This window comes from Zootoca vivipara, chromosome 10 (genome assembly GCF_965207765.1).
Source record: "Zootoca vivipara chromosome 10, rZooViv2.hap1.1, whole genome shotgun sequence".
Taxonomy (NCBI): Eukaryota; Metazoa; Chordata; class Lepidosauria; order Squamata; family Lacertidae; genus Zootoca; species Zootoca vivipara.
Genome location: NC_142593.1, coordinates 61,312,392 through 61,335,074, shown reverse-complemented (window position 1 = coordinate 61,335,074; position 22,683 = coordinate 61,312,392). Strand labels below are relative to the sequence as shown.

The 22,683-nt window shown below is 49.8% G+C and overlaps 1 protein-coding gene across 5 annotated transcripts in view; it reads right to left on the bottom strand.

Annotated features, from left to right (window-relative positions):
- The window catches only part of IL11RA (interleukin 11 receptor subunit alpha), a 127,297-nt gene that overhangs the window by 65,186 nt on the left and 39,428 nt on the right, over positions 1–22,683 (bottom strand). For 2 of the 5 annotated variants that reach the window (XM_060280406.2, XM_088653074.1), the window contains exon 2: positions 8,239–8,317. The exons of 1 other annotated variant lie outside the window; for it this stretch is intronic. The gene's annotated coding sequence lies outside the window, so the exon portion shown is untranslated. Of the gene's footprint in view, positions 1–7,220; positions 7,559–8,238; positions 8,318–8,521; positions 8,634–22,683 lie in introns of those variants that run through there. 2 more of the 5 variants (XM_060280407.2, XM_060280408.2) reach the window with 2 other exon arrangements.

The following is a 22,683-nucleotide window of genomic DNA, read 5'->3' as shown; positions in this document are numbered from 1 at the left end:
GCAATGACGCAAAGGATTGTGGCATTATCAGATTGACGCTTGCAAAAAAAAATATTCTAGAATAAATCAGTACAGTCAAACTGCGGCTCCCGAACGCCTCCGTTTTGGAATGTTTTGGCTCCCGAATGCCGAAAACCCGGACGTTTCCTGTTTTTTAACGTTTTCCGGAAGCCAAATGTCCAACACGGCTTCCATATGACTGCAGGAAGCTTGACAGTTGAGGCATGGCTTTCAAACATTTTGGAAGCAGAACAGGCTTCCAGAATGGATTAAGTTTGAAAACCGAGGTTTGACTGTACTCAGCAAGAACATGGACGTTACGGCATAGTAAGAGCCTGGCTGCTGGATCAAACCAAAGACACATCGAGCTCAGCATCTTTCATTTGTCAGCTCTTCTGGCGAAAGCATACCTGTATCCCACATGAAGGCTGTCAGCCTCTGCAATCCATCACACAGACATGAAAGTCAGACATGACTTGTCACCAGAACCCATCATTCCTCTGCCCTCCCCCCAAAACAACAATCCCTTTAGACATACGCAGAATGGCTTCTTCTATGGATGAGACTGAATTTACTAGAATCGGAACACCCCTGCATGTACTCAGAGGGGCCATGCACACAGGCACATATCACGGATGGGAAAACAATGAGTTGCACAAAAAAAGCCGTGCTGGTTGGCACGCGCTGGCTGGCGAAGCGTTGCAGTGCCTCCAAACCCTCCAACCCTTTTGCACTTAATCCCTGAAGAGAGCAAGTCCACAGTGCAGCCCCACAAATCAACCCCTTCAGCCTCTCGCATTTCTCGTTAAAAATTCAGATTTCTTTGCAAAAGCGTCCAGACCTTGTGACTCGGTTTCATACAGGCAGAGAGGAGCACGCTCAAAACAACAGAGCGAAACGCTACGCCGGCTTTCAACATCTACGCCTTGCTATTCCAGTGGGTTTCAGAATTTTCTAGCTGCAGGGAGCTCTTTCCAAGTTGGCGTGCAACCGCTTGTTGCAGAGGATTGTGGGACGCGTCCTAGGGCGTTCACGCCAGGCGCCGGCCAATCTTGCTGGGCGTCGCTGTGGCTCTCTGTAAACGGGAGACCGCGTCCGCAAACACACCAAACAACACTCGCCTGCATTTGTGCATCGCAGGAGATGATCGGTGGCGGCGGCCCAGCCCATCTATCAGGGAGCTCTGCCTTGCAGCACTGACCTCCTCACTCTGGAACCGCAAATCACCTCCAAGAAACCCCCAGTTTCTCCGGGACAGGTGCCCATTTTCATATGACATGTATAATAACTCAGTGAGTCCCCTGTGCCCATTTCCCACAAGTGTAGCTCAAAATGAAAAAAGGAAATCTTCATTAGCTGGCATGCAGATTTCTATTTTTAAAATGGCTCTTTTCCACTTTCTACACCTCATTAACCAGCTTCACACTTTTCGGACCAAAAAGCATTTTTAGCACCACTTCCGAATGTGTCCTTAGATGCTCCATTAGAAAATGCCAAGGTGCACAAACCAAGCACTAACATGTCTTTGGGGCATATCTGTCCGCAGCACTAACTCACATTTCTTGTCGATCCCTTCAGCATCACTTCCCCAAAAGAATACCCGGAACAGTAGCTGCAAGATGCTCTGGAACCTGTTAGAAGCTCCTAGCCCCCCACTCAAAAACTACAGTTCCCAGGAGTCCCTGGGAAGAGGGGATATGATTGTCAAACCAGTTTTCACTCATATAGAGTTCGGAGTTTCAGGAAATACCTCTCAGGATTTATGAGCAGGAAGGCAAAATAGGGAACAAGCAGCAATGATGAGCTCCGTCTGTGCACACGGGGAGAAATAACATCCAGCTGAATTGTCCCCATTTCACTGAGTCCTTAAAATTACCATCTGTGTGCCTGGAATTCAAATCACCTCATACACAACAGGGCAAAGTCCTCGATTTTCAAACTGCATTTTTAAGAAGCACAATTAAAATAAATCTATTTGCTGAAAGAGCGCTTTAAAAGGCCGCACAGAATCACCACCGCCTCGACCGTTTTGTTTTATCTGCTGAGTCCTTCAAGAAGGCCGGGTGCCATTTTGCCAAGATGGAAGCCAAAGAGTTCTTTGGCTGAGTTGCTGCTGGGCTTGCGGTTCTGATAACAGCAAGCATTTTAAAAGGGAGCTCGATGTTGCCTCCGAATGTCTGCTCCGAAACTTCAACTGGGCTCTCTTCCTTAATTTCCTAGCTCAAGACAACAAGACACCCTATCCAACTGTTTAAAAAACTCCCTCGGAAGGTGGTGGACTCCCCTTCACTGGAGGGTTTTAAGCAGAGCTTGGGTGGCCATCTTCTTTAGCCATGATCCCTGTACTGCGGGGGGTTGGGCTAGAGGACCGCTGGGGGTCCCTCCCACAACTACAATTCTATGGTTTTCTGTACCACCCAAACCAAGACTACCAGCCTTGCTACCAGGCTCCTTCCCACCAGAGATGGCAGGGATTGAACATGCACACCTTCTGTGTATCAAAAGCTCAGCGCCTGCCACCTTTTCGGTCTCTACGGTGGGACCATCTCCCCTTGCTTCCCAACGTGGCAGAGCTCCCATGGCAACAGACCAATGCTGGATCTTCCGGTGGTAACTTAGAAGGCTTCTGGTGAGCTGGACAATTTATTTTATTGCCTGCTCCACTCTAAAGGCTCAGGGAAGGCAATAAAATGAATAGAGACATAAGACCTCATTAAAAGTGAATTTCCTTCCAACGCTGAAATCCATATTTTGAAACCCAAACCCTCCAGCTTTTTCCTCTTTCGCAAAAGGACAGAAATCATAGAATCATAGAGTTGGAAGAGACCACAAGGGCCATCCAGTCCACCCCCTGCCAAGCAGGAAACACCACCAAAGAATTCTTGACATATGCCTATCAAGCCTCTGCTTAAACACCTCCAAAGAAGGAGACTCCACCACACTCCTTGGTAGCAAATTCCACTGCTGAACAGCTCTGTCAGGAAGTTCTTCCTAATGTTTAGGTGGAATCTTCTTTCTTGAAGTTTGAATCCATTGCACCGTGTCCGCCTCTCTGGAGCAGCAGAAAACAACCTTTCTCCCTCCTCTATATGACATCCTTTCATATATTTGAACATGGCTATCATATCACCCCTTAACCTTCTCTTCTCCAGGCTAAACATACCCAGCTCCCTAAGCCGTTCCTCATAAGGCATTGTTTCCAGGCCTTTGACCATTTGGGTTGCCCTCCTCTGGACACATTCCAGCTTGTCAGTATCCTTCTTGAACTGTGGTGCCCAGAACTGGACACAGTATTCTAGGTGAGGTCTGACCAGAAATGCCAAACTCTCAATGTCCTGCAACATGTGATTTGTTTTTATTTTGTAAGGGGTGCTCTTGAAAATGTACAGAATGGATTTCTGTCAGAACTGAGTGGTCACAGCTAAGCTGCACGAACCTTGGAATAGGGGCAAGCACTTTCAGGCAGGCTCCACCCCATAACAATTAACCTGGGGGGGGGGCTTTACCCCTCAACAAGGAGTGGCCAGAGCTCAGGGACAGACCAAAGGGCTCGGGTTCAACAGCATCTCCAGTTAAATGCAGCAGGTGATGATGATGAGGCCATCTTCAGCACAATTGAACTGTGGAACTCCCTGTGAATCTGAGTATGACTCCTGTTCTTGTCCTCTGCCTCCGGGGAAAACTCTGCTACAAACAGTGGTTTTACCAAGGTGCCACCACACAAGCAGAAAAGCGCAGCAGAAGTGTGTGGGTGGTAACCTCTATACAGGTAACTACCGACCGGTGAGCTTGACATCAGGGAAGGTCCTAGAACAGATAATTCAACAGTCGGTCTGTGAGCATTTAGAAAAGGATGCTGTGATTACTAAGAACCAGCATGGGTTTCTTAAAAATAAGTTATGCCTGGCCAATCTGATTTCTTTTTTTGATGGAATTACAAACATGGTGGATCAGGGAAATGCTGTGGATATAGTGTATCTTGATTTCAGAAATCTTTTGACAAAGTCCCCCGTGATATTCTCACGAGGAAGCTGGTAAAATGTGGGTTGAATGAGGTAACTGTTAGGTGGATTAGTAGTTGGTTGACTAACCAAACCCAAAGAGTAATAATTAATGGTTCCCCGTCATCCTGGGGAAAAGTGACAAGTGAGCTGCCACAGGGTTGTGTCCTGGGCCCGTTGTTGTTCAACGTCTTGATAAATTACTTGGATGAAGGAATTGAGGGAATGCTCATCAAATTTGCAGATGACACCAAACTGGGAGGGGTAGCTAATGTCACAGAAGACAGAATCAGAATTCAAAATGACCTTAACAGATTGAAGTACTGGGCGCAAGGCTCACAAAATGAATTCCAATAGGGACAAATGTAAGGTTAAGCACTTAGGCAGGAAGAACCAGATGCACATATATAAGATGAGGAACATCTGGGTTACCAGTAGGACACGTGAAAAAGATCTAGGGGGTCTTAGGACCACAAGCCTAACATGAGCCAACAGTGTGATGCACCAGCAAAGAAAGTGAATGCTATTCTAGGCTGCACCAACAGAAGTATAGTGTCCAGATCAAGGGAAGTCATAGTACCTCTCTATTCTGCCTTGGTCAGACCACACCTGGAATCCTGTGTCCAATTCTGGGCACCACAATTTAAGAAGGATGTTGACAAGCTGGAAGGTGTGCAGAGGAGGGTGACCAAGATGACCAAGGGTCTGGAAACCAAGCCTTATGAGGAACTGTTGAATGAACCGGGTATGTTTAGCCTGGAAAATAGGAGACTGAGAGGAGATATGATAGCCATTTTCAAATATCTTAAGGGCTGTCACATGGAAGATGGAGCAAGCTTGTTTTTTGCTGCTCCGGAGGGTAGGATTTGAAACAATACCTCAGAGCTGCAAGAAAGGAGATTCCGACTAAACTTTCTGACAGTATGAGCTATTTGACAATGGAATGGTCTCCCTTGAGAGGTTGTGGATTCTCCTCCATTGGCGGTTTTTATGCAGAGGTTGGTTGGCCATCTGTCATGGATGCTTTAGCTGAGATTCCTGCATTGCAGGGGGTTGGACTAGATGACCCTTGGGGTCCCTTCCAACTCTAAGATTCTAAGATTCTGTGATCTTTGTCCAAAGACAGATTTCCCCTTGGAGGCTGAGCAAAAGCACGTTTCCTCTCTGACATTTAAACTGCCACCTCCAGCTCTTTACCTCCTCAAATTCTGCACCTGCCTGGAGATGAGGAACTCAAATGCTGCCAAGATACGCTGGTGAGGAGTCCTCATGCCCCTTTCACGCCACAGCCATGCATTTGCCGGCATCTGACCACACTGGCCAAGCAGGCTCCCAAAAACCTTTGGCGTTGTCTACCAGATTGCAACATCTGCTTGGGCTAACGCTACCGATCCGGCCACTTGGAAAGGGAGTGTGTGGAAACGGGTCTCTTGATTTCAGCCTTCCCAAAAATCCAGAATGACACAATTCACCTAGGTTGTGAAAGCATCACAGAACGTTGGATTTGGGAGGAATATTGAAGGTCCAGGAATCTACAGCATCCCTGACAGGTGATGGCCGCCCAGTCTCTGCCTCGGCAAAGGAGAGGACGCCACTTCCTTGAGGCAGTCTGTTCCACTGTTGAACGACTCTTGCCATTAGGAAATGTCTCGTAATGTTCATAGCAAAAAAAAGCTGCCGCCTTGCAATTTCCACCCTCCAATGCTGGACCCGCCCTCTGGAGCAACGGAGAGCAAGAGTTCGCTCCATCTTCTGTGTGGGGCAGCCCAGCAGATATCTGAAGACCTCTGTCATGGCTCACATTAATATAAGCATCGGGAAAGCCTGCTGGATCAGGCCATCTAGTCCGGCATCCTGTTTTCAGAGTGGCCAACCAGATGCCCCACTGGGAAACCCGCAAGCAGGATCCGAGCACAAGAGTAGCCCTCTCCCTTCCTGCGGTTTCCAGCGGCTGGTATTCAGAAACATTTCTGCCTCCAATTGTGAATAATAATAATTGATTATTTCTACCCCGCCCACTCTGGGCGGCTTCCAACAGAACATTAAAAACAGAATAAAACTTCAAACATTAAAAACATCCCTAAACAGGGTTGCCTTCAGATGTCTTCTAAATGTCAGGTAGTTATTTATCTCTTTGACATCTGATGGGAGGGTGTTCCACAGGGTGGGTGCCACTACCGAGAAGGCCCTCTGCTTGGTTCCCTGTAGCTTTGCTTCTTGCAGTGAGGAAACCGCCAGAAGGTCCTCGGATCTGTATCTCAGTGTCTGGGCAGAATGGTGGTGGGGGGGGGAGACGCTCCTTCAGGTTTATTGGGCTGAGGCCGTTTAGGGCCAAATATAGCATTCCTGACTAGTAGCCATCAGAAGAACCTTACACTCAATAAATCTGTCTAATCTTCTTTTAAAGAGATCCAATTTGGTGGCTGTCACTACCTCCTTGTGGCAGGGAGTTCCAGTTGAACTGTGCACTGTGCGAGTATTTTCTTTTGTCCTGAATTCTCCCAGCATTTAGCTTCCTTGGATGCCCCCCCCCCCAGCTGGGTTCTAGTATTATGAGATTTCTCTCTCCAATTTCTCCATGCCATGGGTTTATAAACATTATCATGTCACCTTTTAAACTCGCCTTTTCTCTGAACTAGAAAGTCCTCATAGGGGAAGTTTCTCCATCCCCTTGATCATTTTCATTGCCCTCTTTCTAAACCTTTCCCACAATAATCCACAACAATCTTCTCTTCTCCAGGCGGTACATCCACAGATCTTTCTGCTGTGCTCCACAGCAACTGAACCATATCAGTACCAGAGAAAGTAAACTGCAATGCAGCCAGAGAAATATAAAGGCAGAAAAAAAGGAAGCCAATTCCTCTGCCTTCACAGAGACTGTGCACAGCAACGGGTTAAACAACTTATTTGGTTAATAAATGGCTAATAAAAGAGCAGCGATTTAATTGTTTGAGAGCCTAGCTCACCCTACTCTGAAGACTCCGAGGGCAGTTAACAGATTAAACAATCGAAACATCCACTTTAAATCCAATTTGGCATCAAAAACTCAATTGGTCTCTTAACCCCACCACTGTCTCTCTGCTTGTCCGCTGCAACAGAAGCCACCCCAAGCAGATCGTGCGAGGCTTTCAAAAGGTTACAGCGCTGGGCTTTGATTAATCTCCGAGGGAGAGCGTTCCATAAATGCAGGATCCGCACATGCTGAAACTTTCTACATACCCCTCCTGGTTTATGGCCCCATTAAAAGGTTGCTTTGGGTTGACCTTGGAGAGTTGGATGAGATACAATCGGCCAGGGCTGCTGCTGCTGCTGCTGCTGCTGCTGCTGCTGCTGCTGCTGCTACTGCCACTGCTGCCAGCGTAATAAGTCTGGCTTAGCTTCAGCTCAGGAGATCTAGAGAAACATTTCGGCTTAGATAGCCTGAGTGGAAGTTTGAGCAACTCCTACAAAAGCAGCAGCAGCATGCAGCAGCCTGTACCACCATTGCAGCAGCGCAGCAGAGTTAAATTTGGAAAAAATAAATTTGGAAGGAAATAAATTTGGAAGTTTCTTTTTTGAGTGTGGGAACACGACAGCACTCAAGTGGTAAGCTTTTGTAATAGTATATTTATTAAATGCCGTAAAGCAGCTTTGTGAGGGGTTTTTTTTTGCCCTAAACGGTGGAGTAAATACGTTTAGCAAGCAAACGGCTGCAGCCGTAACAACGCTCTCCCTCGCTGTGCGGAAAACACACGTTGTAAAAAGAGCCAGAGACTCGTGTGCAATGCGCCCTGCAAAACGCTTTGAACTCAGCTGCGCAGGACCGAATGCTTCCCAATGCTCTCTGACTCAGATACGAAAGAGTCCACCGCGTGCGGTGACCCCGTTGACGCAGGGGTCCCAGAGTGCTGACTCAGTGGATTGTGACTCAGCGATGCCGTGTCGCCTCTGGAGGAGCCAAGCTCATTCGGCTGCGATCAGCCAGAGAGAGGAACTCAGCCCGGCGCCCTCGGAGCATGCCCCACGTGTCATGAAACCTATGCACAGGATAGGGATGGAGAGATTCCGGCAGTGCCTGCCTCCTTCAGACACCCCGTTTCCCCAAGTAGTATTTAAACCACTTAGGACCCACGGGATTTTTCCTCTGCCTGGTGCAACTGGACAGGACCACGTTCCGGGAACCCACAAATGCTAGTCTCCCTCCCTCCTTCGGAGATCGCAGGAGCATCCCTCCTGCCATCCTGTGGCAGGAGCTTACCTTCAAAACCTGGTGCTGCTTCTGCCGCCGCCTCTGCAGTTCCCCATGGCCTCGCAGCAGCCGCCAGATCACAAAAACTCTGGGAAAAGAAAGGAAAGAGAGGGGGTTGGTGGAGGGGGGCCGCTATTCTTGACGCTGGCTGCAGCCGGAGAGCTGGGAACACACCCACCCAATCCCCATCGCGACCCCCACTTCTGCCCCTCGCCCAAGCCTCCCCGCAGCCCACGCCCCCTCCCCTCGGCAGCCGCCCCACCACTGCACCCAACCCGAGCCCCTCGCCTACCCGTAACCTGAGGCTCTGGCAGGAGCCGAACAGCAACTGCTCTGTTAACAAGCAGAACAGCAGCCAAGGCAGCCCAGAGGCTCCTGCCTGCTGCTAGTTGGGAGGAAAGGAAAACCATTCCCCCCCACCTCCCTCCCCCTCACCGGCCCAGCCACACGCTGGAGGAATTCCTAAAAATAATGTCCAAAGCAAAGCGCTCATAAAAAGCTTGGCGGCTGGGGAATGGAGTGGGGGAGCCGGGGGCTGGGTTCGATTTCAGGCTGCAGATACCGGGAGCGAAAGGCAGGCCTCCCTGGCTCTCCGCTTTGCAGGGAGAGTTTCCGGGACGGAGGCAAAAGCAAGCAAGGAGAGGAAAGGAGCATCATCTCCCAAGGCAAAAGGCAACCTGCGCAGGTGTGGGTATCGGCGGGCAAAGGGAGAGGAGGTGGCGATCCGGGGGTGCTGTGAAAAAATCATGCACAAATCACGCAATTCTTGTGAGCAGGCTAGGGGAGGTCACGCTCTGCAGTAGCTAATGGCCACTTGAGTAAAGAACGGGGCTTGAGGAAATTACTTGAGAGGCATGGGGTTGTGGGTGAGAGCATGAGAGCATAAAAGGGGCCTGCTGGATCAAGACAGGGAGCCACCTAGCCCAGGTGCCCCAAAGAGAAGCCCGCAAGCAGGGCCTGAGCACAGGAGAACTTTCCTCTCTTCCATCAAATGGGATTTAGAAGCCATGCTGCCTCCGACTGAGGAGGCAGAGCCGAGCCCTTCCACTGAGTTCCAGTGTTAGGAGAGAGGGAGGAAAACTTTCCTCTCTCCACCTGCTATGTCCTATCGCGTTTATTATGAAACTCAACAGTACATAGCAGGGCATGAGCACATTACAGTTTAAAGTGCTTCCCGTACGCCAGCTTGTTTCAGTCCTTACAAGCAACCCTGCAAGGTAGGTCAGTTCTGTCATCGCCATTCTGGGGGGAGAGGGGGCACCCAGGTGGAGAGAGCAGGGTTGCCTACAACCACCTAACAAGCTGCCTGATGGCAGAGGCGAGGTTCACCCCGGCGCCTTGCTTAGCTTTGGGAAGTAAGCGCGACAAGGCACTGTGCGGCCCACAGGTTCCATGTCACAGAACTCTTGTAGCCCACATGGCATAAAAAGTTGGACCGCCCGACTGCCATGGGAGCATATGAAGGAGCCTTATACTAAGCAGAGAATTGGGTCCATCTAGCTCAATATTGTCTACCCTGACTGGCAGCAGTGGCTCTCCAAGCTTTTGGGCATGGAAAATTCCCAGCCTTAGCTGGAGATGCCAGAGAGAGTGGGGTCTCTGAGCTATGGGCAAGCGGCTAGACCAGACCTCTAGACTAGAGGTGCTCAGCTGAGCTGGGAGGGGTCCTGATCCTGCTGCTCTTCCTCCCTCCCTCCAGAAAGAAGGGGTCAAAGGGCTCCCCGGGCACCTGGGTCCCTAAGCCGCCTGCCCGTTCATCATGGCTTCCACCGCCACCCTTTCAAAACCGCAGCCATGCAACCTCTTTCCTGCTGGACGGCCCTCTGTAGCTGTGCTTTGGCTACCGACGCCTCCTGGCCCAGGGTAGGGCATGGCCACAAGCCCGCTTCCAAGCACGGAGGCACTCGGGTCAGCCAGCAGGCGAGCTCCAAAGCAAACAGCTCACTGCCGCTCCCATGCTCCTTCACTCGCTGGGACGGGAGCGTTGCATTCCTGCCGTTCAAAACAGCCCTCTGCCGCTTCCAAAACAAAGGCCCCTTTTGGGCTCCGGGCAGCTCCAAGCACACCTGAACTCTGGCATGAGAAAGCAGCCCCTCGAAAGGTGCTGGGCCATCAATTTCGTCTGGGAAGAGGGGCCCCCGTTAATCTCTCAGCTCCCGGGGAAAAGGAAAAGTCATGGGGTTGGAAAGGCAGAATGTGGAGGGGGCCAGGGCGATGCAAGATCTGTTCTCTCCCCACCCCTAAATCACGTTCTGCTTGGCTCTGGCCTTGCCAAGCCATGTGGTGGCCATCGCCACAGCAACCTCGTGTCAGAAACAAATCACAGAAGAGGGTAGGCCTCTCGTCCCGCAGCAGCAGATATGGGCAGGATTCGCTGGAGGAACACCGCACCCCCTAAGAGACTAAACACAGGCCTGCAGAGATGCTGAGAGGCAACAGCCTACTACTGCGTCAGTTGCCAGGCACGGGAATCGGCACAGCCAATGGGCATTTTACGGGGAGAGAAAGAAAGTTCCATAAATCCCGAGAGGTCAGGCTTGGAAAAGGAGCTGAAGTCGTTCCATCAGGCTGCAGAGCTGAGCTGGGGCGGCGGGGAAGCAAAGCAAGGCCAGGCCATCTCTTCCGCTGAGAGATCAGCTGCCTTTGGCCCTCGCTGAATTGCCACCTGGCAGCAGACATGCCATCAGGCCACCCAAAACCGTTCGAATCGCAGTTGCCAGCTATCAGAATTGTAACGCTAAGAGCTAGTGCAGAAGCTTGTTTTCCCCTTCCCATTTATTCGTTTATTCCAGAGAATTTATATACCACTTGATTGTAAAAACAAACAAACAGTACATAAGTGATACAAACAACTGTATCACTTATGTACTTATTTACCCTACTGTATACTCTGTTGTAGGGACCCAGGTGGCGCTGTGGGTTAAACCGCAGAGCCTAGGGCTTGCTGATCAGAAGGTCGGCGGTTCGAATCCCCGCGACGGGGTGAGCTCCCGTTGCTTGGTCCCAGCTCCTGCCCACCTAGCAGTTCGAAAGCACGTCAAAGTGCAAGTAGATAAATAGGGACCGCTCCGGCGGGAAGGTAAACGGCGTTTCCATGCGCTGCTCTGGTTCGCCAGAAGCAGCTTTGTCATGCTGGCCACATGACCCGGAAGCTGTCTGCGGACAAACGCCGGCTCCCTCGGCCTATAGAGCGAGATGAGCGACGCAACCCCAGAGTCGGACACGACTGGACCTGATGGTCAGGGGACCCTTTACCTTTACCTTTACACTCTGTTGTATTGTAATGCTTTGGTTATTTTCCCTTTTTCTTTCCTTTCACATTACAGTCATACCTTGGTTTTCAAACAGCTCACGGTAGTTCTCGAATGTTTTGGCTCCCATACGTCGCAAACCCAGAAGTGTGTGTCCCGGTTTGTGAACTATTTTTGGAAGTCAAACGTCCAACGGGGCTTCCGATTGGCTGCAGAAGCTTCTGCTAGCAGCGCTTTGGTTTCCGAACGTTTTGGAAGTCGAAAGGACTTCCAGAACGGATTCTGTTCGACTTCCAAGGTACGACTATTCATATTTCTTTTATTTCATAATATTTTTTTTCAGTGAAAACTTCCAATAACTAACTAACTAACTAACTAACTAACTAACTAACTAACTAACTCTGAACGATCAAGTTCTTACAAATGTATCAAGGAGTCCCAAGGAGCTGCCAGGCTCCCAAACCCCAGAGAAGACGCTCAGGAGAGATTGTGCCCTTATGGAAACCTCTGAGGAGGAGAAACCCAAAGGCAGGACCGACCCCCTTCACCTTGACTGGTGGTTGTGCAAATCTGGCTTCTAAAGCCTCGCTGCGTGACACTTCTGACAGGCAAACAGGAGGGGGGAAAGGCCCAGCATGGAAGACTTGAGCCAGCGGCAGGGCTGAGCATCCGACTCCAGAGGTCGAGCTGACCCAAAAATACTCTGGAAGCGGAGCCACTCCTTTCTGGGTGGCACATGCGCCCCATGTGCCTGACACCTTCTATTGGCCCACCTGCGGTCCAGGCCCCTTTTTGCGGGGGTGGGGGGCACAGTTCACAGCTGGTTGTAGGCCTGACTCAGCATCTATTCCCCCCTCCGCTCCCAAAGCTAGAAGCCTTTGCTCCTGGCTCCGCCAACAGAGGGCAGCTGCCATGGGGCACGGCTGGCAACTGGGCTGTTGGCGCGACCCCCGCCCTTCCCATCCCCTTCCCTCCCCGCTCAGCAAAGACTGAGCCAAAAGTTCCCCCTTCCCCTGGTCACGATTCCCGCCCCGCCCCAGCAGTCAGAGAGGCCAAATTTCTGGCCCTCGCGAGGGGGCCTGTAAAGCAAGACTCCCTCAGGTGCGTTTGCCTTGGCGGGGGTTCAAGCCCCGGCCAATTAGAGCTACAGAAAACACACACTGAAAAAAAACACCAAAACCCAAATGGAGGAAAATAAGCTTTGCTGGGAGGAATCGTGCGTGTGCATTTCTATCGAACCCAGATGGTGAAGGCGCAGAAAGGAGGGGGGCAGGAGGGGGGAAACAGAGGCCCCAAAAATAATAAAAGGGGAGCCTTGTTTGAGGCAGGGCTGCTGAGAAGGAGGGGGGGCAGGAGGGCTGATTTAGCTCCTACAGTAAATTGGTGGTGGGGGAGTGGAGAGAGGGGGCCCAGTGGAGGTTTGGGGGAAGCAGATCAGATTCCGGAGGAAAGATGCCGCTTGCAGGCATCGTTGCTCTGCTTCTTCCAAATCTATTTGTTTGCTTATATCTCCTTTCTTTCTCCAAGGAGCTCAAGGTGGGATAGGCAGAGCATCGGTCTGGGGAGACAACAGGGGAGTCCACCTTTGGGGGTGAGGTCAAGCTGTGGCTGCAGAGACCAATAGGGGAGAGACATGTTTTGTTGCAGCTGGGGCAGGTGAAGGTGTCCGGTTGTGCTGCTGCAGATGCACCGGGGCGTTCCTTCGTTCTGCGCTCCTCCCAGCGGTCATTTCTACTCTGGTCACTGCTGTGATACACAACCTGACTCTCTGTCTCCAGGTACTGCGGGATTCCCACATGGCGGGGTTGATGTTGCCAGCTTTCATGTCATTGCAGATTTGCAGATATCTTTGTGATTCGTAAGAACGTAAGAACCTGCTGGATAAGGTGTCTAGCATCCTGTTTCCCCAGCAGCCAAGCAGATGCCCCAATGGGAAATCTGCAAGCAGGATTTGAGCACAAGAACCTTCTGCCTTCCTGTGGTTTCCAGCAACTGGGATTCAGAAGCATGGCTGCCTCTGACTGTGAGAGCACAGCCATGCTGGCTAGGAGCCACTGGCATCCCTCTCCTCCATGAATCTGTCAAATCTTCTTTTGAAGCCCTCCAAGTTGGTGGCCACCACTGCCTCTTGTGGGAGGGAGTTCCACAGTTTAACTTTGTGCTGCATGAAGAATTCCATCCTCATTTAATCCCCACAACAGCCCTGTGAAGTAGGTTAGGCAGAGGAGTTGCAACTGGCTCAGGGTCACTCAGCGAGCTTCATGGCCAAGAAGGGGATCTGAATTCTGGTCTCTCCCAGTCTTAAGCCACCACTGGCTCTCTGGCCAACAGCCAGGAGGGTGCTCCACCAGGACAAAGACCAAGAAGATGGGTGCTGCTTCCGGGTGAAGGTTTGTGGTGGCATTGATGTAGCTGAGTTGAGCATGCCTGTCTTTTGTGCTGCTTCTGCACAACACTCTCCATCATCCAAATGTCAGACTCCACTTGCTTCCTTTTTGTTAACATTTCATCCAGATTTTCTGCTACCCTTGGAAATCTACTAAGCAAACACAACCTCTTGTCCATTGGGCTGGTGTGAAAGCCTGAGGAGCCTGCCTTTCCATTTGCTCCTCTCCTGAGCAAAACTGCAGCCATCTTGTCTTCAGTGGCCCATACAAGAAGACAAAGGATGCTTGAGCTGGGATTCCTGCATTGCAGGAGGTTGGACCAGATGACCCTTTAGGTTCCCTTCCAACTCCACATTTCTATGATTGGATGGTGATGAGCAATTCGGGGCTGAGCCACACCTCCATTTGCCTTACCGCTTCCCCCTAGGAAAAGCTGCAGTTTAGCACTGAATCGGAACAAACAGCAATTGGGTTTCCTGTGGATTGCAGTTTATTCCAATTTAGCGCTAAAGAGTGGGTTTTATGGTGTGTGTGTGTGTGTGTGTGTGCGCGCGCAGTGGGGCAAAACAACTCAACTTCCATCCCTGATGCGTGAGCAAAACAATATTGGCTGTAGGTGTTCCTTCAAATAACCCAAACCCAATCCATTCAAAGAATTAAAGAAGTTAAAGCCAGCCGTTTTAATCTCGGCTTGGAAATACACTGGTGGTCAGTGCAGCTGGTATTTAATTGGGGGGGGGGGTGTTACATGATTCAGGCAGCCATATTTCAATACGATAAAAAAAATTCCTTCAGTAGCACCTTAAAGACCAACTAAGTTTTTATTTTGGTATGAGCTTTCGTGTGCATGCACACTTCTTCAGATACAGTGAAATGGAAGTTTCCAGGCACTTATGTAGAGAAGGGGTGGGGAGGGGTGGGGATGGGGAGGGGGGATCACTCAGAAGGGTGGTGGAAATGGGTGATTGACTGACTGATAGCTGTTGATGACCGCAAACGACTGCAAATGGTTTTGCATGAAAAAGCAAGGGTTGAGATGGGTGAAGATCGCTTATCATGTATAATGAGATAAAAATCCGATATCTCTGTTCAAACCAGGTCCCTCCATGGTTTTGAGCTTGGTGATAAGTTGCAATTTAGTTGGTCTTTAAGGTGCTACTGAAGGAATTTTTTTTATTTTACTTCGATCCAGACCAACACGGCTACCTACCTGTAACCAGAACTATGGAAGACATATTTCAATACGGTGAGTTTTGAAGATGACTTTAAAGGGCCACACAGACTACGTGGCAGCAGTCAAACCATGGCGAGATCATGGGTTTCTGTGGCCAGGTCAGGCTTCTCCAGCCAGAGGTGAGATTGTTACAGCATATCCCACCTGCGCTCGAAGGACCACATTAGCTGTAGCCAACTTAAGGTTTTACTATTTCATTTATTTCTGCACTGTCCTCTCGTAAAATATCAGGGTGGTATACAGCAACACGGAAAACATTTTAAAGCAATGCAGAGTGTTCATTAAAACGACGAACTGCTCAAGGATATTTTAAATGACTCTGTAGGTTTGTCAGCTTTAAAAAAAGGTCTTGAAGATCCTTGGATGCGAGAAGTCAAAAGGAAGGATGCCAAATCTCTGCTCAAGTTTAAGCCGAGAGAGGAGAAAACAAAGGAATAAAATAAAATAAAATCCTTCCAGTAGCACCTTAGAGACCAACTAAGTTTGTCATTGGTATGAGCTTTCGTGTGCATGCACACTTCTTTAGATACACATGCACACAAAAGCTCATACCAATGACAAACTTAGTTGGTCTCTAAGGTGCTACTGGAAGGATTTTTTTTATTTTGTTTCGACTACGGCAGACCAACACAGCTACCTACCTGTAAAAGGAATAAAATGTTACAGTTGTCAATGCAAGGTAGACAGAACAAGGGTCTGAACAAGAGTTTTGGTGGAGCCTGTTAAAAAAAAATGCAAATTCTGTCTTGAGGATCTCATTTTACATTTCAAGATGTAGATAGAGGAATCCTTTTGAGGGAAATGAAGCTCGACTTGCAACACATGGACAAATTCAAACAAGGTCATTATGACCTTCAGCAGGGACGGCACTTTCATCTTCTAAACTTGACCCCAGGCACAGGTCAGTATGCAATCGGCGCGTCTCCTCTTTAGTCGGCTGCATGACTAACTGTTGTTGAATGCAAACATTTATTGAGAAATCACGCCTCAGTCGCAAGCCAAATATGCACTTATGCAGTCAATCGGAGGATAGTGCTGTATTTATAAATTAAGTGACTCTTCCTTAAGTCTAAATTTGGAAGCATTAAAAATATCCAAAGCACAGATGACACTCATTGCCTCACACACAAAGGCAATTACACTTCGGAAACAAGGCAACTGTTACTCAAGGAATGAAGGAGAATGAATAAGAACAGCTGGCTCTCACATCAGACCTCTGAGATCTGACCTGTCTGTCTTCTCCTGACACTTCCACTTCCCCAAATCTGGCCACCCAGGGGGGCTTCATCCAGCATCCTCTTCCTACAATGGCCGACCAGGTACAGAGCACAGCCATCATGACTAGCAGCCGCCAATAGCTCTCTCATTGGCCACGGTGAAAACTTCCAGACTGGACTGCTGCAAAATGTTCCCAATGGGGCTGCCCTTGAAGATTATGTGGGACCTAAGAACATCAGAAGAGCCTGCTGGATCAGGCCAATGGTTCATCTAGTCCAGTGTCCTGTCCTCATAAGGCCAACCAGATGCCCCCAAAGGGAAACCAGCAAGCAGGATTTGAGCACAAGAGCCCTCTCCCCTTCTGTGGTTTCCAGCAACTGGGAGACAGAAGCGTTGCTGACTTTGACTGTGGTGGTAGAACATAGCCATTGTGGCTTGTAGCCATTGATAGCCCTTCCTTCCATGAATTTGTCCAGTCCTCTCTTGAAGCCATCCAAGTTGGTGGCCATCAGTGCCTCCTGCGGGCGGGAGTTCCATCGATTAACTATGTAGTTTTTAACTCTGGAAATGTGGCAATTGTTACCCAAGGGCCAATCTAGGGTGAAGATGACCCTCTGGCTTTGATGACAGGCAGTCCTTCAGACCTCTGAGACCTACCCTGCCCGTCTCTTCCTGGCACTTACTTCCACCACCCCAAATCTGAACATCCGGGAGGGCGCTTCATCCCCTCTTTGCTGATGGCCCATCAAGGAGTCGCCTCGCTCTCTCCCTTGGCCTAGGAAGCAGCTGCTCCTCCAAAACTGGAGCCATTGGAGGTGCAAGTCCTGGCAGTCTCTGCAAAAGGGACTCGGCGGCCCTGCCAGCCAGCCAAGGCAGCGGATGCAAACAGAGCCCTTTGCACCCTTCCTGCCTCGGCCGGCTTCCTATTTCGCTTGGCGCTGGCCATGTTTCTGAAAAGGCAGTGACTCTGTCAAGGACCCAGCAAATTCCTGTGCCGTGTGTGCTGTTTTTTAGGTGTGATGGGGGGAAGCAGCAGCCAAATAGCACCTAGGAAACCAGAGGGCTATTTAGAGAGGAGTCTGGGCGGTGGGAGTATGAAGGAAGAGATGAAAAAGAAAGGCAAAGCATGAGGCAGCCACGGACCCTACAGCTCAGGACTGGCAGTCTTAGCCTAGCCTGAAAGAAAGTTATGCAGTGATGTAGCAGGGGTTGCCAGTGCCCGGGACTGCACAGAGGCTCGGGAGGCAGGGAGAGAACGGTGTCTGCGTTGCCCAGGAGATCACAGCCACAGAGATGAGAAAAGCAGAGCCGATCCATTGTCTGGAGAGGTCATTTCCTGGTTTGCACGGAGAAACTGTTTGCAACAGAGTCCAGCAATGGAAGCGAACAGCTGTATTGAAGAAGCACCAGGGGATGAAATTTTGGGGCCCCAATAATTTTGCACCCAGGGCAACTGCCCCTGTGCCCCCCCATGCTATGCCACTGGAGTTATGCAGATGGTTCAGTGGGGACACGAATCCTGCACTGCAGGGGGTTGGACTAGATGACCCTTGGGGTCCCTTCCAACTCTACTGTTCTATAATTCTATGACATATCTCAAGGAAGCTGGGTGCAAGCCACAGGCTGCATACAGAGCACCCACCCTGCCCACGAAATATTCCTGCAGTTTCCTACAGGTGCTGGGAATTGTGGATCTGTGGGGGGGGGGTGAACTACAGTTTCTGGTCTTCTTCGGGAGGGGCTGTGTACTTTAATGCACATTAAAACCTATGTACTTTAAATGTGCTTTAAGTGTGCGACTTCACCATATGACCCTAAACAAAACCATTCTGTTCCAGCCTCGGTTTCCCAACTGTAAAATGAAAATTGGCACTCACAAGAGCTCTCTCTCTCTCTCTCTCTCTGTGTGTGTGTGTGTGTGTGTGTGTGTGATCTCAAGTTGAAAAAGGAAATGTGCTGCCAATGTGGCAGATGGAAGCGAAGAGCATCCAGGAACAAGCTCCACCTCTGCCCCTTCGTTTCCAGGACCAATCCTGGCCCCCGGCACCAACCGGCCAGCTTGCTCCACTAGGGGCCAGAACATCCTGGCCGGATGCTCTCCTTGCAGCCAACTCCTTTCCCCTCCCTCCTTCCGCAGTGACATATTTACAAGAAAGGCCCAGCAAGAGGATGCAGCGTGTCACCAGCTCGTATTTTCACACTTGCTGGCTTTTGTTTGCCCAGCAGGCAGGCTTCCTCCTCTCCCAAAATAATATTAGCGACTCAGCTCTGATCCAAAAGGCTGGCCGTCAGCAATTGGCCAGCACAACTGGCATCGGGGGCCTGGGGGGGGGGAAAGGAGGAGTGGAATGGCTGGGGTTCTCCCCAGGGGATATGAAATGCAAGTCGGAAAGAGTGCTATCCAGAACAGCAGAAGGCACCCAAGGGTGCTGCCTCACTTTTCACACACACACACCTCTTAAGACGTGTGCATGCACACAAAAGCTCATACCAATACCAATAACAAACTTAGCTGGTCTCTATGGTGCTACTGGAAGGATTTTTAAAATATTTGTTTCGACTACGGCAGACCAACACAGCTACCATCGGTAACTAACACCTCTGAATGTGAGCATAAAGCAGTCTGGCTAACATCAGGACTTCATCTGAACCAGAGCTCAACTGTAGAATTGAGAAATTGATATGTTATCAGACATGGAATACAGAACACAATTATTTTCTTGATGCATTAAAAAAAATGAAGTGGAGGAAAATGGAAAGAAGCTCATCCTGGATGCGGAGGAAGAGGACAAAGGAAAGTATTGTGATGGAAGGAGAGACTGAGAAGATGCTCTTCCACCTTTTCCTTGCACAAAAGCCCTGCAGAATAGCTGATCTGCACCTTTCATAGAATCATAAGATTTAGAAGGGAGCCTAAGGGTCATCTAGTCCAACCCCCTGCAATGCAGGAATCTCGGCTAAAGCATCCATGGCAGATGGCCACCCAACCTCTGCTTGGTTTTGCCCACCAGATCTTCAAGCCTCGCACCTCTCCACTTCCACTATATAGCACAATCCCGCTTTATCTAGCATTTGAGTATACTCAAAACATTGTCCGTCACTAAGAAGATGTGGTATGGTATTCGGTTATTTATCATTCTGCTGTATCACAAGAGATAATCAGCCTGCCAATGCAAGGTACACCTTGTTACCAGGATCAGGCCCTTCTAGCGAGGTTGCTGCAAAGCACTTCGCCCTTTTCCCAAGACCTCTGGCTGTTAGGTCAGGACCAGCTCATCCCACAACACCCCACTCTGTCCTCTCCAAGGCCTCTGGTTAATGAGTTAATAACACTCTTCCTGATGCCAGGGGCATAAAAGGTTTTCTGGGCAACTCTTTCAATTCAGACTCACATCTCCAGTGCATTCACCAATCAAATTCAGTCTGGACCTACCCTGTGAAGTACTTCATGCCTCAACCCTATATGGAATTATTGGAAACATTTTTTTTAAAAAAATCCTTCCAGTAGCACCTTAAGGTAAAGGGACCCCTGACCATTAGGTCCCGCCGTGACCGACTCTGGGGTTGCGGCGCTCATCTTGCGTTATTGGCCGAGGGAGCCGGCGTACAACTTCCAGGTCATGTGGCCAGCATGACTAAGCCACTTATGGCGAACCAAAGCAGTTTACCTTCCCGCTGTAGCGGTACCTATTTATCTACTTGCACTTTGACATGCTTTTGAACTGCTACCGGTAGGTTGGCAGAAGCTGGGACAAAGCAATGGGAGCTCACTCTGTCGCGGGGATTCGAACCACTGACCATCTGATCGGCAAGCCCTAGGCTCAGTGGTTTAACCCACAGCGCCACCCGCGTCCCATTTGTTATTGGTATGAGCTTTTGTGTGCATGCACACTACTTCAGATGCATGCATGCACACGAAAGCTCATACCAATGGCAAACTTAGTTGGTCTCTAAGGTGCTACTGGAAGGAATTTTTTAATTTTGTTTCGACTACGGCAGACCAACACGGCTACCTACCTGTAACTGGAATTATTGGATTATTGTTGGATTCAAGCTAGCTTCTGGAGATCTCTGAGAAGCTCTCTCTCTCTTGTTAACCCTATCATTCACCCCCTCTATCCAAAAACAACTCCCCAAAAGCTTTTCTTTGCCCCACTGGGGAAAATTCCAAGGAGCACGTCAACCGCTCAGAAGTCAAGGAGAGAGAGTCCTGAAAGCATCCATGGTTACAAATCTAGCTTTTGGCATCTTCACAAAGGGGGGTGGGAATGGGTGCGTTAAACCATGGAGTAAGAATGTAAGAGGAGCTTGCTGGATCAAGCCCATGGTCTATTTGGACCAGAATCCTGTTCTCCTAGTGGCCCTCTAGGGAACCAAAAAGCAGAACCAGAGCAGAAGAGCTCTCTCCCTTCCTGTGGCAACAGTGGGTGGATCACATTTCAGGGATCTGCTGATTTGCTACTGAGCCCAGTTCAAGGTGCTAATGCAGCCTTTGGCAACCTGGCACCCTCCAGATATTTTGAGCTACAAGTCTGATCAAGGTAAAAGGTAAAGGACCCCTAGACAGTTAAGTCCAGTCAAAGGTGACTAGGGGGTTGCAGCGCTCATGTCTCTTTCAGGCCGAGAGAGCCAGTGTTTGTCCACAGACAGCTTTCCGGGTCTTGTGGCCAGCAGGACTAAACTGCTTCTGGCGCAACGGGACACTGCTACGGAAATCAGAGCTCCTGGAAACGCCGTTTACCTTCCCGCTGCAGCGGTACCTATTTATCTACTTGCACTTTGATGTGCTTTTGAACTGCTAGGTTGGCAGGAGCTGGGACCGAGCAACGGGAGCTTAACCCGTTGTGAAGATTCAAACTGCCGCCCTTCTGATCAGCAAGCCCAAGAGGCTCAGTGGTTTAGACCACAGTGCCACCCGCGTCCCAAAGTCTGGTCAGCCCCTGGTCAACACATGCTAGAACTTGTGGACATCCAATGAAGCTGATTGTTGGAAGATTCAAGACAGAGAATACAAAGCACTTCTTTGTGCAGAGCGGAGCTGAACTACAGAACTCCCAACAGAAGACAGTGATGGGCCACTGGCCTGACCCAGCAGGACCTTCTCCTGTTCTTATGTTTACATTCTCATTCAGCCAACAGACTGAAGATATGACTGAGGCATTGTTAGTACAGTAGGTAGTTCCTCAGATAGGTGGGAGGTCGCTTGCTTTGGATGGGGTTACGCTGCCCCTGAAGGAGCAGGTTCATAGCTTGGGGGTCCTCCTAGATCCTTTGCTGTCACTCAAGGCTCAGGTGGCCTCAGTGGCCCGGAGTGACTTCCATCAGCTTTGGCTGGACAGGGATAGCCTAACTACTGTTGTCCATGCCCTGGTAACCACGAGGTTAGATTACTGCAATGTGTTCTACATGGGGCTGCCTTTGAAGATGGTTTGGAAACTTCAGGCTGGTGCAGAATTCAGCGGCCAGGTTGCTCACCGGAGCAACACAGTTTGAGCATACTGTATTACACAAATCCTGGTCCAACTGCACTGGCTACCACGTAGTTTCTGGGCCCAATTCAAAGTGCCGGTTTTGATCTATAAAGCCTTAAATGGCTCAGGACCGCAATACCTCAAGGATCGCCTCTTCCCATATGAACCCACCCGGACCCTGAGATCATCTTCCAAGGCCCTTCTTCGTGTGCCTCTTCCGCGAGAGGTCCGGAGGTTGGCAACACGAGAACAGGGTCTTCTCTGCAGTGGCTCTCCGTCTGTGGAATGCTCTCCCCAGGGAAGTTCACCTGGCACCTTCAGTATACACCTTTAGGCACCAGGCAAATGTTCCTTTTCAACCAGGTCTTTGCCTGACTTGATCTTCATCCTATACCCTTTTTAAAAATGCTGGCTCTTTTGGTTTGTTTGTTTTTATTGGGTTGTTGGTTTTGTTTTGATTTTATGTATTTCATATTTTATGTGAACCGCCCTGAGACCTTCGGGTATATGGTGGCATAGAAATTAAACAACATACAAACAAACAATTTCATTTTAAATGCTGCATACTGCCCTGGGAACCTTTCATTTGAGGGGAGGCATAAAATATGTCAAGCGAGTAAAATAAAACAAATGCATCGTTTCCATTCCATGGTCGTCACAAAGAATTTGCCCTCCCCGACGCCCGGTTTCAGTCCTCCCTGTCTGGAGTTTTACTCCAGAGGCATTTGCCTTCCTGCACTCCCAGCCACCCCCTCCCCACCATCCACAGAGGGGAAGGAAACAGACCTGGCACTGTTTGGCAAGGGTTGAAAAGTTACTTCTGGGAACTCAACATTTCCCTGACTCTTTGCCCCCATAGAGCGACACTCAGGAAGCCCCCTCCCCTCCCAGAA